General features: G+C 38.6%; 1 protein-coding gene across 4 annotated transcripts in view; it reads right to left on the reverse strand.

Moving 5' to 3' along the window:
* Positions 1–16,642, reverse strand: part of LOC116986228 (activity dependent neuroprotector homeobox) — a 31,952-nt gene that overhangs the window by 13,356 nt on the left and 1,954 nt on the right. For 2 of the 4 annotated variants that reach the window (XM_033041545.1, XM_033041542.1), the window contains exon 1: positions 13,189–13,671. The exons of 1 other annotated variant lie outside the window; for it this stretch is intronic. The gene's annotated coding sequence lies outside the window, so the exon portion shown is untranslated. Of the gene's footprint in view, positions 1–12,979; positions 13,119–13,188; positions 13,672–16,642 lie in introns of those variants that run through there. One more of the 4 variants, XM_033041544.1, reaches the window with a different exon arrangement.

Here is a 16,642-nt window from a genome sequence, read left to right on the forward strand (position 1 = left end):
TACAATGGCACAGCAGGTACCATTGCTGCCTCACAACTCCAATGGTTCAACCCTGACTTTGAATGATACCTGCATATTTTCCCATTGCTCTGTGAGCTTCCACTGAATATACCGATATCTGTTATATTATCTCACATCGCAAAGATGTGATGGTACACCATCCATTGCGAATTGCCCCCTCCTCCCTGGTGCACGAGTACGCAAGGGAGAATAGGCTACAAACTGATACTGATGAAAATGATCTTACAGCTTGCATAGGTTCGGTAAGTTGAATGTGTCATCAAAACCATAAACCAAACACTATTTTCTTAAATACAGGCAATGCATTGGACTGCACTAAAGCAAAGATCTAAAGATTCCCAATTTGTGTGTATTTAATCCTACAATATCATTACCATTTCAAAATATCACTATGTAATTGGATCACAGCTTGATATGCTTGCTTTCATTGGCCAGGGCATTGAGTGCAAGTCAGGAAGTCACGTTGCAGCTTCACAAAACTGGTACTGCCACATTTGAAGTATTATGTGCAACTCAAGTCGCCCCATTATAAACGGATATGGAGAGGGTGCAGAAGGGGTTTATCATGTTGCTACATTGCTTAGTGTATCAGCTGTAACGTGAGGTTGGATAAACTTGGGACTTTTTTTCTGGAGCAGAGATTGAGGTGCAACTTGGTATAAGTATATAAATTATGAGACGCATAGATAAGATAAGACAATCAGAATGTTTTTCCCAGGGTGGAAATGTCACAGATTAGAGGATATAGGTTTAAGGGGAGAGGAGATAAGCTTAAAGGATAAGATAAGAGTCTGAAGAAGGGTTTCGGCCTGAAACATTGCCTATTTCCTTCGCTCCACAGATGCTGCCGCACCCGCTGAGTTTCTCCAGTATTTTTGTCTACCTTCGATTTTCCAGCATCTGCAGTTCCTTTTTGAACATAAGTTTAAAGGAGACGTGTGGGGCAAGTTTTTTTTTTTTTTTTACACAGAGTGGTGGGTGCCTGAAGTGCACCACCAGAGATGGTGGAGGAAGCATATACGACAGTGGCATTTTAGATACACACATTAATATCCAGGGAATGGAAGGATGTGGATCACACACATGTGGGCAGAGTTTAAATTGACATCATGCTCAGCACATATATTGTAGGCCAAAGTGCTGTTTTATTCTATCTTCAGATTTCCTCAGTGATCCTTTTTTGATACTCTCTTCACTTTTTTCCTTCAATTATTTTCCTTTGCAACATTATTGGCCACACAACTGTATCGTCTTCCCAAACAACTGATAGAGATGTGCTTTTAAGTTTATGGGATCCCACCATCCTCCTGTCGAAGCAGCAATTTACTTGTACATCTGCCATTTTAGTATGTTTTTTTAAATGGCCATCATGCTCCAATGAAGAAACCAAAAAGCAGACTGGCTGACCATTTTGCAGAAGACCTCCTTTTAATTCAGCAAGTTGACCCCATACAGACCTCCTGCTTACGACTCCTCGTTCTAATGAAGCTCTACATGAGCTCAGAGAAGTTACCCTTCTTTTGATTAGATATGTCACTGCCTTCCTGACGCAGGTAATCGGCAATTCTTGTCTTGCAAATCATATTTCCAGCATTGTAATGTTTATCTTATTATGGATCTTCTATTTTGTTCACTGTGCTCTGTTACGTTTTGCAATTGCAAAAGATTGACTGAAAACATTAACTCCATTCCCCTCAAAGATGTTGCCTAACCTGTCAAAACTTCAAATAATTGGCTATTTTTATTTCAGTTATACATCTTCAACGTTTAAACGACCTTCCAAATCTTCAACTGCCAGCCTTTATGAAAAATTAATTTTTCCAGCTATATAGGAGGATCAAAGTAACAGGCTTTGGGTATTTTCACAAATCCCTACCAACTGACTCTACCCATTTCCAGTCACCATCTTGGTATTAACCAGACTGTCCCTTAACCTTGAACCACAATTGTGAAATGTTATCCTTTATTTATTTCCATCCTGGTAGAAAAACACCTTCCTCCCACCTCTGCCTCAAATTACCAGTTAATAACATTTTATAGTTCATTACCTATAACCTAATCCTATTTAAGGTCGTGTGACATTGAGCCTTGTGTCATATCAACACACCACCAACCTCAACTCTTCAAATGTATTGTGTTCCAAGTTTTAACTATTTTTGTTCCATTTTCTTCACCACCCCATCATCCTTTTAATTAGCCAGCTTTAATCCAAAATCCCATTCCTTCGCTCCAGAGATGCTGCCTGACCCGCTGAGTTACTCCAGCATTTTGCGACTACCTTAATTTAAACCAGCATCTGCAGTTCTTTACCACACATCAACATCTTTTTGCCATTTCTTAAAGCTTGTAACTTTAATAAACCCTTTAGTCCAGTTCGCCCCCATCTCTTTGATTTAGCACATTTGCAGTGTCCCTGCAAAGTACCCAAACATTTTCCCACATTTGTAAAATAAATTGATGCTTTTGTTCCCAGCAAACAAATTAAAACAAATTGCTATCTGCTACATTTCTTTAAATATGTAAAAAGGAAAAGATTAGTGAAAACAAATGTAGGTCCCTTACAAATGAATTTATAATGGGAAACAAGGAAATGGCAGAACAGTTAAACGAGTACTTTGGTTCTGTCTTCACTAAGGAAGACAAACAATCTCCCAGAAATACTAGTGGACTGGGTATCTAGTGGGAGGGAGGAACTGAAGGGAATCCACATTAGTCAGGAAATGGTGTTGGGTAAACTGTTGGGATTGAAGGCAGATAATCCCCAGGGCCTGATGGTCTGCATTCCAGAATACCTAAGGAGGTGGCCTTAGAAATCGTGGATGCATTGGTGATCATTTTCCAATGTTCTCTCGACTCTGGATCAGTTCCTGTGGACTGGAGGGTAGCCAATGTAACTCCATTTGTTAAGAAAGGAGAGAAAACATGGAATTATAGACCAGTTAGCCTTACATCGGTAGTGGGGAAGATGCTTGAATCGATTATTAAAGATGTTATAGCAGAGCATTTGGAAAGCAGTGACAGGATCAGAAGGGTCTCCGTCCGAAACATCACCTATTCCTTCGCTCCATTGATGCTGCCTCACCCACTGAGTTTCTCCAGCATGTTTGTCTACCACAGGATCAGTCAAAATCAGCATGGATTTATGATGGGGAAATCATGCTTGACTAATCTACTTGAATTTTTTGAGGATGTAACAAGTAGAATGGATAAGGGAAAGCCAGTGGATGGCATGCACCTGGACTTTCAGAAAGCCTTTAGCAAGGTCCCACACAAGGGATTAGTATGCAAAATTAGAGCACATGGTATTCAGAGTACTGTATTGAATGAATGAATGAATGAAAACTTTATTGTCATTCAGATATACACCTAGACACAGTGCACCTTGAACGAAATTTCGTTGCATTTGACTCTCCAATCAGGTAAATAGTAAAAGTAAAAGTGCTAGGTGCGTCCATAAAAATGCCTCATGTGCATGGTTCTGTAAAATAAATATATATAAAAAGTTTTTAAAAAGTGTCGATATTTAAAAAGTTCTAGCCTCGGTTTTGTTGATTGTTCAGTAATCTTATGGCCTGGGGAATGAAGCTGTTGCAGAACCTGGTTGTCCCGCTCTTCATGCTGCGGTACCTCCTCCCAGAGTTAAGCAGTATAAACAGTCCGAATTGTGGGTGTGTGGGGGCTCTGGTAATGCCCTTAGCTCTAATCAGACAGCGCTTGTACCCCATGTCCATGATTGAAGGAAGAGAAGTCCCAATTATTTTTTTCCCGCTGTCCTCACCACTCTCTGAAGGCACTTCCAGTCCGCAGCTGTACAGCTGCCGCACCACGTAGAGATGCAGCTGGTCATGACCGACTCAATTGTGCTTCTGTAGAAAGTGGCGAGGATGGGAGGGTGGAGGTGTAACCTTCTCAACCTGCGGAGGAAGTACAACCGCTGCTGTGCCCGTTTTGCCAGAGATGTAATGTTTGTGGACCAGTTTAAGGTGTTTTAAGGTACTGTATTGACATGGATAGAAAACTGGTTGGCAGACAGGAAGCAAAGAGTAGGAATTAACTGGTCCTTTTCAGAATGGCAGGCAATAACTAGTGGGGTGCCACAAGGCTCGGTGCTGGTACCCCAGTTATTTACAATATATATTAAAATTTTAGACAAGGGAATTAAATGTGACATCTCTACGTTTGCGGATGACAAAGCTGGGTGGCAGTGTGAGCTGCGACGAGGATGCTATGAGGCTACAGGGTGACTTGGATAGGTTGGGTGAATGGACAGATGCCGTATCATGTGGATAAATGTGAGGTTATCCACTTTGGTGGCAAGAACAGGAAGACAGATTATCTGAATGGTGTCAGATTAGGAAAAGGGGAGATGCAACGAGACCTGGATGTGCTTGTACATCAGTCACTGAAAGTAAGCATGCAGGTACAGCAGGCAGTGAAGAAAGCTAATGGCATGATGGCCTTCATTGCGAGAGGATTTGAGTTTAGGAGCAAGGAGGTCTTACTGCAGTTGTACAGAACCCTGGTGAGACAGCAACTGGATTTTTGTGTGCAATTTTGGTCTCCTAATTTGAGGGAGTGCAGCATAGGTTCACCAGGTTAATTCCCAGGATGGCGGGACTAACATATGATAAAATAATGGGTCGACCGGGCTTGTAATTTAGAAGGAAGAGAGGGGATCTTATAGAAACATAAAATTCTTAAAGGATTGGACAGGCTAGCATCAGGAAAAATGTTCCCGATGTTGGGGGAGTCCAGAACCAGGGGTCACAGTTTAAGAATAAGGGGTAGGCCATTTTGGACTGAGATGAGGAAAAACTTCTTCTCCCAGAAAGTTGTGAATCCATGGAATTCTCTGCCACAGAAGGCAGTGCAGGCCAATTCACTAGATGTTTTCAAGAAGGTTAGCTGTTAGGGCTAAAGGAATCAAGAGATATGGGGGGGGGGGGGAAGCAGAAACGGGGTACTGATTTTAGATGATCAGCCATCATATTGAATGGGTCAAAGGGCCGAATGGCCTAATCCTGCACCTATTTTTTATGTTTCTAATTATTTGGTACCAAAATTTCATTTGAATAAATTAAGTATAACTTAAGAATAAATTAAGTATAAAATAATTGTTCGGCACGGACTTCTAGGGTCGAGATGGTCTGTTTCCGTGCTGTAATTGTTATTATGGTTATATGTTCCAAATATAAAGAATCTTAAACTTCAGTTGTCCACAAGAAATGGCAAACTAATTGCTCTGAAAAGTTCAAAACTAATTGTGAAGATGGATGGACATCTATATGATCCCTGTATAACTAAAAGTTCTTTAAGTTGTCCATACTTAAAGCATAAATTCTTTCATCATTCTCAATTATGCGTATTAACAGAACGGAACGCCAAATGCAGAGTCAAACAGTGACTGCAAGAAACTCCATCTCACAATATAGAAACGCAAGAGCCACAATCATTGTCACAAATCTCAACAAAACAATGGATCTTCCTTCCAGACTCCAACCTTATGCCCCCCAAACGCACACTTATTGCTTCTAGCTTTTATTCAAAATCAACCAACTGGACTGTCCTGTTAGGCCCATTATTTTTCCTCATTTTGTCCCACAGAACCCGTCTTCTTTTACCTTAACGCTATCATTTCTCTTCTTGTGCAAACACTTCCCACCCATATATGTCATCTCACTTGCCGTCCATCATTTTGATAAATTCCAATTTTCCTAGCCTGTTTCATCATTATTATGAATGTCTAGTCTTTATACACCTCCATCCACAATCAGGATAATTTGGCCTTCTCTCCACACTTACCTATTGCAGGTAATCATTCCATTACCCTTTTCCCTCTTAGTTCCAGCCACCTAATTATCCAACCCAACATTCGTCCCCATTCCCCCACAAAAGTCTGGTCCCCCTTGCCCTTCACCTCTCTCCTAGTGGTTTCTTTATCACCTTCCTTACTTATCACATCATAGCATTGTCAGCCTATGCATACTTGCCTATAACCCTCCAGCAGTTGTTTGAGGAATCATCATCACCTGCCTTTATTGGCTGACTCCATCTATCATCCACCTGCCTCTTCCTCAAAATACCACATCCTCCTCCTCCCCCAGCTGCCCATCATCCCTCACCCCTCCTCGGTCCACCAATCACCCACTGGTGAACATCGTATCACTGCTTCTCTCTTTATACCACCCTTAGTCCTAAAAAAGGGCTCATCCCAAAACATTGTCAATTCCTCCTCCTCTTCTTCTCCCCCATTCCTTACAAATCCCTATTGTCATCAAACTACTGAACAGTCCTACCGTAAACAGATGCTAATCTTTCAACCTACCTCAATGCAGACCTTGCATTTTCTTTGCAACTGTAATATTATAATGCTGTCACAAATTCTGCACTTGTATTTTTCTCTTTGTATTACCCATTGTGTTAGTGTGTAGCTTAATTGTACTCATGTATAGTATGAATTGACTGGATATTAAGCAAACAGAGCTGTTCATTGTATCATGGTATAAATGACAATAAACCAATACAAACACATCAAAACCATGCTAATGCATTTATAAATGATAAAATATTCTCAATTTTAAATAATCTACTTTAAATTAGGCAATAACATGTAAATTTGGTCCTTTATCATTATCAATAATACAAAGTTTCTTTGCAGTCAATGGGCAATTATAGGAAGATTATTCACTTCCCGACTTGCTTTAATTACAAACACTGTAAAATGTATACAAATCAAATATATGGATCTCTAAATGGATAATTAAATATTAATCATAAAAATAATAACTATATACAAGCAAAAGTTAATATTCCTTACTAATAGGGAAACTTCATATCACAGTTAATTTCCTCTATGTTTAATTTTCTTCCGAATATCTACTTTATGACCTGCTGAATATAGCCACTAAATGAAAATATAGTGAGCAGAGTGACAAGAGACATTTGTCCATTTTAATCACTTTATTGTTCAAATCTACTTTACTGAAAGAACAATGATGCATCAGGCACATTAAATGTTTACCAAATCATATTTTGGTTAATTAAACGAGATAGATCACAATTTCTTATGTTTCAGTAAATTTAAAGGGTGGGTTTTTGCGAGTGGTGTTCAATATCCTACCCATAGGTCTCATCCAACTTCCCAGCTCTCTGGAGTTTTCAACAAGCCACAAGCTTTATATACAACTCTCCTTGGGCCACAGCTTTAAATCCAGTCTACAGTTCTGATCACATACAGCAAAGATAAGAACGCACAAGGTGCAGATGAAACTCAAATACAGAGTCAGGTTTTGGAAAGTTTTAGCTACGAGGAATGATTAGATAATTTGGGATTGTGTTTGTTAGAAGATGACCAGAGATTTCATTGAGATATACATAATTATGATGGTACAGATCAGGCAAATCAAAAGGACCCATTTACCTTAGTACAGCAATTAAAAGCCATGGGGGAATAAATATTGGGAGGGGGAAAAAAAACCTCAAAGTCTGTTTGGGCTTAAATTATTTCTCTGCAAGGGTGGTGATCATCGTGATTAACAAATGCTTAGATACCCAAAGAGCTGCAGTTACACGAGTAATGACAGTCAATTCTGAAAGGTGGAACTAGGCAGGAAAGCGACAATGAGCCAACATTTCCTTCCATGTTGTTAGTTTTCAGATTCTATTTTATAAATCTAATCATACCCCTATGCAAGCTCAAAATAGTAAATTCCTTCAGTGCAGCAGCGACAAACTCAAAAGTAATCAATAGTTTGTTTTAATCCCTATTCTAAAGCACCACGCACCTCCAACTGACCAATGTGCACCTGATATGTGGCTAAAGTGATATTTTCAGTTCAGAGAAGTTCAAAAACAATCCCTCTTAATAAATTCATATAAAGTAATGAAAGATGATTGGGCCGAGGGTTTGAACTACTGGACTATTTCCAAATGTTTGACACTACAGCCCAACTACCTACCCTGCAATTAAATGTTCTTAAATATATGCAGTTTTAGAAGATTTACAATGCATACCATGTACTATTTATTTCAGCAAATATTACCGTTGACACTTCTAACGACACATACCTAAACCATCTGATATCATTGCGAGTTCCTAACATCCTTTCTTCTTCAAGGGCGCACCAATTAACTGCAGTTTCTTCTGATGGTTGTATAACTACCTCAAAAGCATTAGTTAAGGAAAAACTAAAGGGTTCTTCAAAATTATCCTTTGGCACCATGACAAAAAATGTATTTCACTGTACCTGGTACATGTGACATTAAAGAAACCATTGAAACATGACCGTTGATCGTCGGGAAATAAAGCACAGGAACATGAGAGCAAAGGGTGATTTTAACCTCAAAGATCTTTTTTTTGCCATTTTCCTTTAGGATTTAGTGATTCAAGCAGAAACATTATCTAAAGATAATCTATTTTTTGCTGTACATGCACACATACAGCTGGTAAATGCACATCAGGAACTTGACCAAATATCTTCATTCATCTAACTAAAGCAAGTAGGACAACTTTTAAATTCCTCAAGGTATACAGCAGGGAACAAAATAGAGACTTAAATTATTGAAAACATCACTTGGCAGATTCAGGTTATTAAAATTGTGTTTCTTAGCATTTACTTCGTAGTGATTTGTTATATAGACCATCAAGCCATTCGTGAAATCTTCAACATCTCTTGGAATTAATATGCTTTAAGCACCTCTCACGATATGAAAATTACTTTCGAAGTTCAGGCAACGCTTCTCTCCAAATGCGCAATTTAATCTTTAGACATTTAATACAATGAAAAAAACAAATTTCTCCCTATGAAGTTGAAGAATTTACTTTGTTTAAATATAAATGGCAGTAGCATTCACTATCTATACAGAATAAATGCCACGTTAAGTATATAATGTACAAGCTTTCAGTCTTTGACTTAAATTCTAACAAACTTAGTGATAAAGACTACCAGTTGCCAAATAGCTGTCAATTATGCAGTTCATCTATATTTTCCCTGCATTCACAAAAGCAGTCAACATATTAGTTGCCATGACTTTTATTACATTAAATAATTTTAAGATTTACAAAGAAGCAAAGCCTCTATCTGTGAAGAGTATTGCCAGTATAATAAACCAAATAATCCTGGAATAATTATTCTACAAGGGAACAACCCCAAATGATTATATTGACCCTTACCAACGTTGTTCTAATCAGATTTGTAAAAACTCAGATGCATCTACACAAGTTAAAAGTACTATATTTTCTATTGCCAAGAATAAATGGAAATATTACAGTAATCATGCCTGGCATGTAAAAGAACCAAGACGTCTCATTTTAAGATGTATCATTTTCAAATGATTGCCACAATTCAGTCAGGTAAACATCAAAAGCATAGCACACAAGATAAATCTAATCCATGTCTTTATCTAAATCCAAGATAATGGCTAGTAAATTGTAACGGGAAATTTAGAAGACACCCGATAAATTAATTTTGGTATTTAGAAGAGATGAGGTCATAAATATTTTCCGATTATGAACATTTGTACACTCCTTGGAATACTAACAATGAACTCCAGTCAGGGTGAAATTTCACTGTTAAGGACATATCTGCATTCAATAGTTGAAATTCTCAAGTGTCAACCATATTACTTCTCTGGCAACATCCAATTAATGCTGAATGGTTATCCATGTTTTTTGTTTTGACCTGGCACTTCAGACAGTTGTCATTAAAAAGTTGTCAACCGTATAACACCTCTCAAAAATCCTGCAGTGTTTTAAACCAAAATTTAAAAAATCTTATTAAATAGAAATAAAGGTAATTAGGGGAAGAATTAAGAAAACGATTTAGCATCAAATTTACCGAACAGTACTGAGTTTTATTTTATTAATAAATATTTTTTCTGCAAAAAGTAAAATTTAGAAACAAAGTAATAGAAACATAGAAAATAGATGCAGGAGTAGGCCATTCGGCCCTTCGAGCCTGCACCGCCATTCAATATGATCATGGCTGATCATCCAACTCAGTATCCTGTACCTGCCTTCTCTCCATACTCCCTGACCCCTTTAGCCACAAGGGCCACATCTAACTCCCTCTTAAATATAGCCAATGAACTGGCCTCAACTACCTTCTGTGGCAGAGAATTCCAGAGATTCACCACTCTCTGTGTGAAAAATGTTTTCCTCATCTCGGTCCTAAAAGATTTCCCCCTTATCCTTAAACTGTGACCCCGTGTAATAAGGTTCCTCGCAAATCCCTGGAGCCACCAGCAGACCAATAGTTAAAATTAATGCATAATATAATTTAAGAATGAGCCCTTCAGCCAACACAATGGTTCAGATGGCATAATGCGATTGAGGTATCCATATGTAGACAACTGACATCTTTGGTTTGATTGCAAATACATGATTAGTTAGCTATTCTCCATCAAGCATTAAGGAAGCCACCCATTCTGATGGTAGAGGGGGTGGAGTTCCCACTCTTCAACACTTTCAGTCATCTCAATGGGAAGGTACATGAAAACTGCATCAATTGCAAGTTACTAGATTTTGAATTTCCTAGGCAAGTTCATTACCAATTTGGCAGAGGTACTATAACCCAGCCAAGCTTGTAAACCTTAGCCTAAGCCACAAAGGCAAAAAAGTAAGATTTCTTGTAAAGAAATAGAAATGTACAATGAATTTAAGTAAGCCATGAAGACATTCCTCATGCCAGAAAAAAAACATCACTCTTAATATGTACTGTAAAGAGTTGGGAGAAAAATCATGGACATAACCATGGAAGACAATTGAACTGGAGATAAATGGTATCCAGCTACACCATAACATGGACTAAACAAATACACACTTTCTAAACATTTACTTGCCAAAGGAACCAATGGCGAACTGTAAAAAAAACAATTAGAATTGTCCACCGATTTTGTAAAGTGTATCCCATTTGTGTAACCTACAGCCATAGCAACGTGTAATATTAAAAATGATATAATAGATTCAAGATTTGAAAAGTTCACATCTTACTCTGCCGTTTATTAAATCACATGCATTACATGACATATCCTGCAGATTTTTTTAAAATAATGGCACCGTGCGCCATTTTGAACCATAGTAACAAAAAATAGTTGGGGACAAAATCCTGAGAAACAGAATAGTTCAAAATTTAGATAACCAAAGTTACCTGAAACTACAAGATTCGTTGATAAATTGTACACATCTCCTAACCTAATGATAAATGGCAGTAATAAGGTGCTATCAATTTTTTTTATCCGTACACATTTGAAAGATAATTTCTTGGTAAATCAAAACACATTTGATTACACCGATGTCTCACTACATCAATGAATTTGTAAGCCCAAAACATAGTTTGAAACAACCAACTTAAACGATTATCCTTTAATTAGTCAATGGGGGGGGGGGACCAATCTAGAACCAATGCCTTGAATGAGTTGACCCAAAAAACGGAGTCAACCAAAAACTGTTCAGTTATTCTTTAACATCAAAAAAACTCATGCGTATTTTGCCTTGCATTAGTAGTCATCAAATGGATCTGGTTATACAAAGACACGGTCAATAATTATGGACACAATCAATATGGAGCTGGATCTTAAGCAAATTACTATGTTTTCCTGAAAACATATCTGGTGAAGTTTTACTGGATTAACTGCATTCTTGCAAGAATGTGCTTTATATGTAACCCAATGTTCAGTCACCATTAAGCTACAGGTGGCGCTGCATTGGGAGCGTCCGCCCTTTCCCCTCACCGCATTTATTTCACCAAAAACTCCTCATCCTGCATCTGGAGCCTCCAAACCAGCTTCTGGAGAGCGCCTCCTGCTGCACCCAGTATTGATTTTCATTTTCTGCATGGTTGCATTACAATATGGGTGGGGGCGGCTGTGCACGCAAGAAAGGAAAATTGGTTTGCCATCAGATTATACAGAAAACACTACAACCGAAATGGATTTGAATGCAACAAGAATTTTTTTAATGAACTATTTTATTTGATGCACAACAGTTCTAAATGCCTTTTCCTGAAAGCCGGTCATATACGTTGCAACATTTTGAACCTGATAACGGTTGGATCACGATACGTTTTCTTCAAAGAACACGTGCTAAACATTTCTACTTAAGCAATTACAAAACTGGGGATCCCTGAATCTATTCATGTCTGCAGTGGAGCAGTACTCGCGCCATTTTACAGCAACGTCACAGCCGGCAACCAGTCCAGAGGTGCACATTTTAACATTATCATCGTCAACTTATTCCATCCCTAAATATTATCAGCATCATAAAATATGCAGAACTGTCACCGAGTGAACTCACGTGAATACTTATATGTAAATTAACAAATAAATTAAATCACAGTTTCCATCCACCCCGTCTTCTGTCTAGGGCGTTCCTTGCTGTCTGGATTGGTTGAACATGCTGTCTAAAGACCATGGAGCACTAGAAAAGGTATTGAGCAAATGTGTAAACAAATGTTCGATCAGATTCACGACTGATGCCTCACACAGATTAACCGGTAACAATTACTATGTTATATTTCAGTTGTCCAGGACAGAGCTGATTTTGAGGGAACTCGAAATTAACTGAACTAGATCAACTGAACATAGATCAAACAACCTCTGAACAGGGGAGCTTCTTTTGAAAAAAACCTTGGCCGTCCAGTTTTGAGAAACACTTTTGGGTGATATTGTAATCCACGATTAGGAAAAGCAACACTAACATCGATTGGTTGCCTTGACCTATCATATATACATCAAATCAATACATGGTAAATTATACTAATATCCGAATCCCCACCTAACTTTGAAGTACAGTAAACACACACAAATGATTGACAATTATAAATGATTGATTAGTAGAACTGATGCCGGCTCACAAATGGTGCATTTCGCAAATTAATCGGGTGTTAATGTAATTTTTTATATCATGCGAATAGGCAACATACAAACAGGATAAAACAATCGTTACTGCTGAATCTGTTACCTTAGGTCGATTCATCTTTGTCCATAAAGTGCCAATTGCTAGAGATAAACTACTCGCATGCATCGCACACTATTATTTTGTTTAAACGACAACCCAGTGCAAAAGAAGAAGGAAAAAAATAGGTCCTGGATTTTTTTTTGGACTATTTGTGTGCACGAAAAAAAATCTCAGTCATAATAACTTGTTAGAAGAAAGATAAATGTTCTCACCTTGTTTTTTGGGGGTGTTTTGTTTGCTCTGATTATTTTGTTTTAATTGTTCAGTTAAAGCGCGAGCCGGGGCCGGCAGCAGTGAGAAGAACGCGAGCCGCAAACAAAGGGCCTCCTCCTCCTGCTGCCGCTTCAATCTCCTCACATCAACCCCCGAGCGGCCGAGCTTCCAGCGCTCACTGAAAGAGGGAGCTGTTTAGTGAGTGGCAAAAGAAGAGGAGGAGGAGGAGAGGAGGGGAAAAAAAAGACAACTGAGCGCCGCCGGACAAGCGGCTCCCCGCAATTTTCCCTTTCCTCCCCCCCAAAAAAACAACAAAGCCTCAAACCCGACCGAGCGAACTTTTTTTTCCTCCCCGGACCGATAACTTTCTGAGGCGCTGGGCCGCAAAGGGGGGGTAAAAGAGGGGGGCGAAAATTCAATCTCTCTCGGACAATAATTCACTGAGCCTCCGCTGCTCAAAATGGCGGCCGAGAAAGAACGGAAGTGACGCGGGCGCCTTATTTGCATAGGGGACTATTGTCCAATAGAGAGCAGAGTTTGAGCAGCACTACTTTCAGGGCAATTCTTCCAAACTAAGAGGTGGTTGACCACTATTAATGGTCTTATTTCTGCCCAATAAGTAGTTAACAAGAATAGTGTTGGTGGAAGAATAGGAATGGTTTATGTTGCATAAGCTACCACACCTCCCCCCCCCCCCCCCCGGCTGTATTCTCGCGAGGATTGTGCAGACGAGATTCCCCGGATGTCCAGGAGGGGGCGCTACACCTCTCGACCGCCCATTAGGTTGCTGGCAGGGGCGCGCCACTGCGCAGGTGCGGGACTAGGGCATCTGGCGCCTCCATCTGCTCAGCGTGCAGTCACAGACCTCAGCACACATATGTGCACACAACCTGATTCAGCATTTGGGTTATCACTGCGCCTCCCGCCTGGCCCTGGCCCAGCACTACTTTCTGAGATGCTGGTGGGAAGTCATCCATTTTGTTACACCAAGAGAGGTTGCATTCAGATTCAGGGTGTTTCTTCCCAGCTGCTATCAGGGAACTGAACCATCCTGCCACAACCAGAGCGCAGTCCTGAACAATCTACTCCATTGGAGTCCCTTGACTCTTTGATCGGACTTTATTGGCTTTATCTTCCACTAAACATTATTCGCTTATCATGTATCTCTACACACTGGATGGCTCGATTGTAATCATGTATTGTCTTTCCACTGATGAATTTTCACGCAACAAAAGCTTTTCAATGTACCTCAGTACATGTGACAATAAACTAAACAATTAATAATCCAGGTGAATAACTGGCTCACAAAGATGGCTGAAGGATTGTGAGCTTCAGCCTCCAAGAAATGTGAAAAGCTGAAGCATAAAACAAAGCATTAAATTCTTCATAAAGGCCCAACTTTTGTTCAGGTGCACACATGATTGGTAATAAATTAGGCCATCACACTATTAGAGATCATATCCTTGAATAGCATTATCCAGTTCAACAATTGGTTAACATTCCCAATTATAGTGTAGAGATGAGCTGACAAAGTTTCATAACTAGACCACAATTTTAAAAACTTTACAACAATGAAATGTGGCATATACGTGGTGAATGTGATCTGACAATTATCATGTACTGTAATTATATGGACATTATTGTAATTGATATCTGAATATAATCAATTTCAACAACAAAAAATCTGATTCTATTCATATGAAAATGATGAAAAGTCATGTGCCTGAACAGTTAAATCTGCTTTTCACTCTACGGATGCTGCCTTGCCTGTTACATACTGCAGCATTCCCTGTCCTATCTCAGAATGGTAGCTAATCAGAAAATACAATGCAGATTATTAATGGGTCCAATGGTAGCCATATTATCTGTGCGCAACTGAAAGTATTTTGTATATACTTAAACATCCATGAAATAAATTTCACTAATAATATGCACCTTTTTAGTTTAGTTTCAGAATTTAAAGAAAAATAGAATAAAAATTCCAAGTTTCATTCCAAAAATAATTATGTGGTGAAAGGGTTATGTGTCCTTAAATGAATATTTTATTCTCTTGAGAAAATAAGTAACTTACATTAACAAACATCTAAATTTAATGTTGCCAGCCTACACATAAACAAAATTTTAAAAAATCTTAAATAAATTAGTTTCAAAATTTCATTCTGGGCCTTGTGAAGAAATATGAAATGTATTAGTGATAATTTCAGAGTATTCTCATTTTTATGTAAAGATCAAGAACAAAATGATAAATGAACTAAGAATTGTAGACCATCCCCCTCCCTCTCCCCAAGTCTTGTCTATCTAGGAAATCCAGGAACATGCACCATAAGAAGTCTTTACAATGATAGTTGCTGGTTTATATGGTATAATTAGCTGCAAATAACAGAATTAAACAAAATTCTTAAGGATAACAGATAAACCTACATTTATTCAAATTTAACAGAGAAACGATGATCACTTAAGAGCCACGTTTTCCCTTCTCAAAATAATTGTTGACCCCCTTATGTATCCAGTTCTCAAGTTTTCTTATCCCAACTTATTACTGGACAGAATAGCATTCATGACAACCACGAGTCCCCTTCATCGCAAGGAAGTTTAGAGACAAAAACCCTTATACAGCTAAAACAATTCACAGGGGAACTTTCCCCCCAAACTCTCCTATCATAACAGCTTGAACCCATTACCCCACGCCTGCTTCCACCTCCATAACTTTAATGGTTAACAGTCTGACTTTAATTCTGCGATTATGTCAGATGTGGGAACCATTTGTCACAAGATCAGAAATTCCCACTTCCCATGTCAGATTCCACTCTTCAAAAAAATAAGCTGCATTTGGCCTCAGCTAATGGACAGATAGGGACTGTAGTCACTTTGTGACTAGATTTTTTGAACATCACTGATGATGATTTTTTTTTTAATGCACAAATCTATGTACAGAGAGCATGTCATCTTAATCACCAACAGCAACATACAAATAAAGAGAAAATATGTTAAAATGCTTAATTTCCAACTTTAGTAATAGACTGGAAATTCTTGATTAGGAAGGTCTTCAAAGTGTATAGACTGAAAATTCTTCAATAGGAAGGGCGTCAATGGCTACGGGAGAACGCTGGAGAATGGGGTTGAGAGGGAAAAATTGATCAGCCATGGATACTGGATGGTCCAAATTACCTAATTTTGCTCCTACGTCTAATGGAAATACAACCAGCATTAATGCAATCTCTTCCTAGACTATTGTGAGATCCACAACCTATCATTCAAGCTCAACAGAAGGTTTTGTTCATATTCATCTCAAATTGAACCTCATCAAGGCAAAGTATTAATACCAATTGACTCTTTGGATATATCTGGGGAGAATTAGCGATGTATAAGTTATTTTAGTTTACAATAAATCATTTGTTTAAATGATTGTACATTCATTGCAGCACATTATTTATTTATTTATTTAAAACTTGC

Source organism: Amblyraja radiata, chromosome 23 (assembly GCF_010909765.2).
Source record: "Amblyraja radiata isolate CabotCenter1 chromosome 23, sAmbRad1.1.pri, whole genome shotgun sequence".
In the NCBI taxonomy this organism is placed as follows: domain Eukaryota; kingdom Metazoa; phylum Chordata; class Chondrichthyes; order Rajiformes; family Rajidae; genus Amblyraja; species Amblyraja radiata.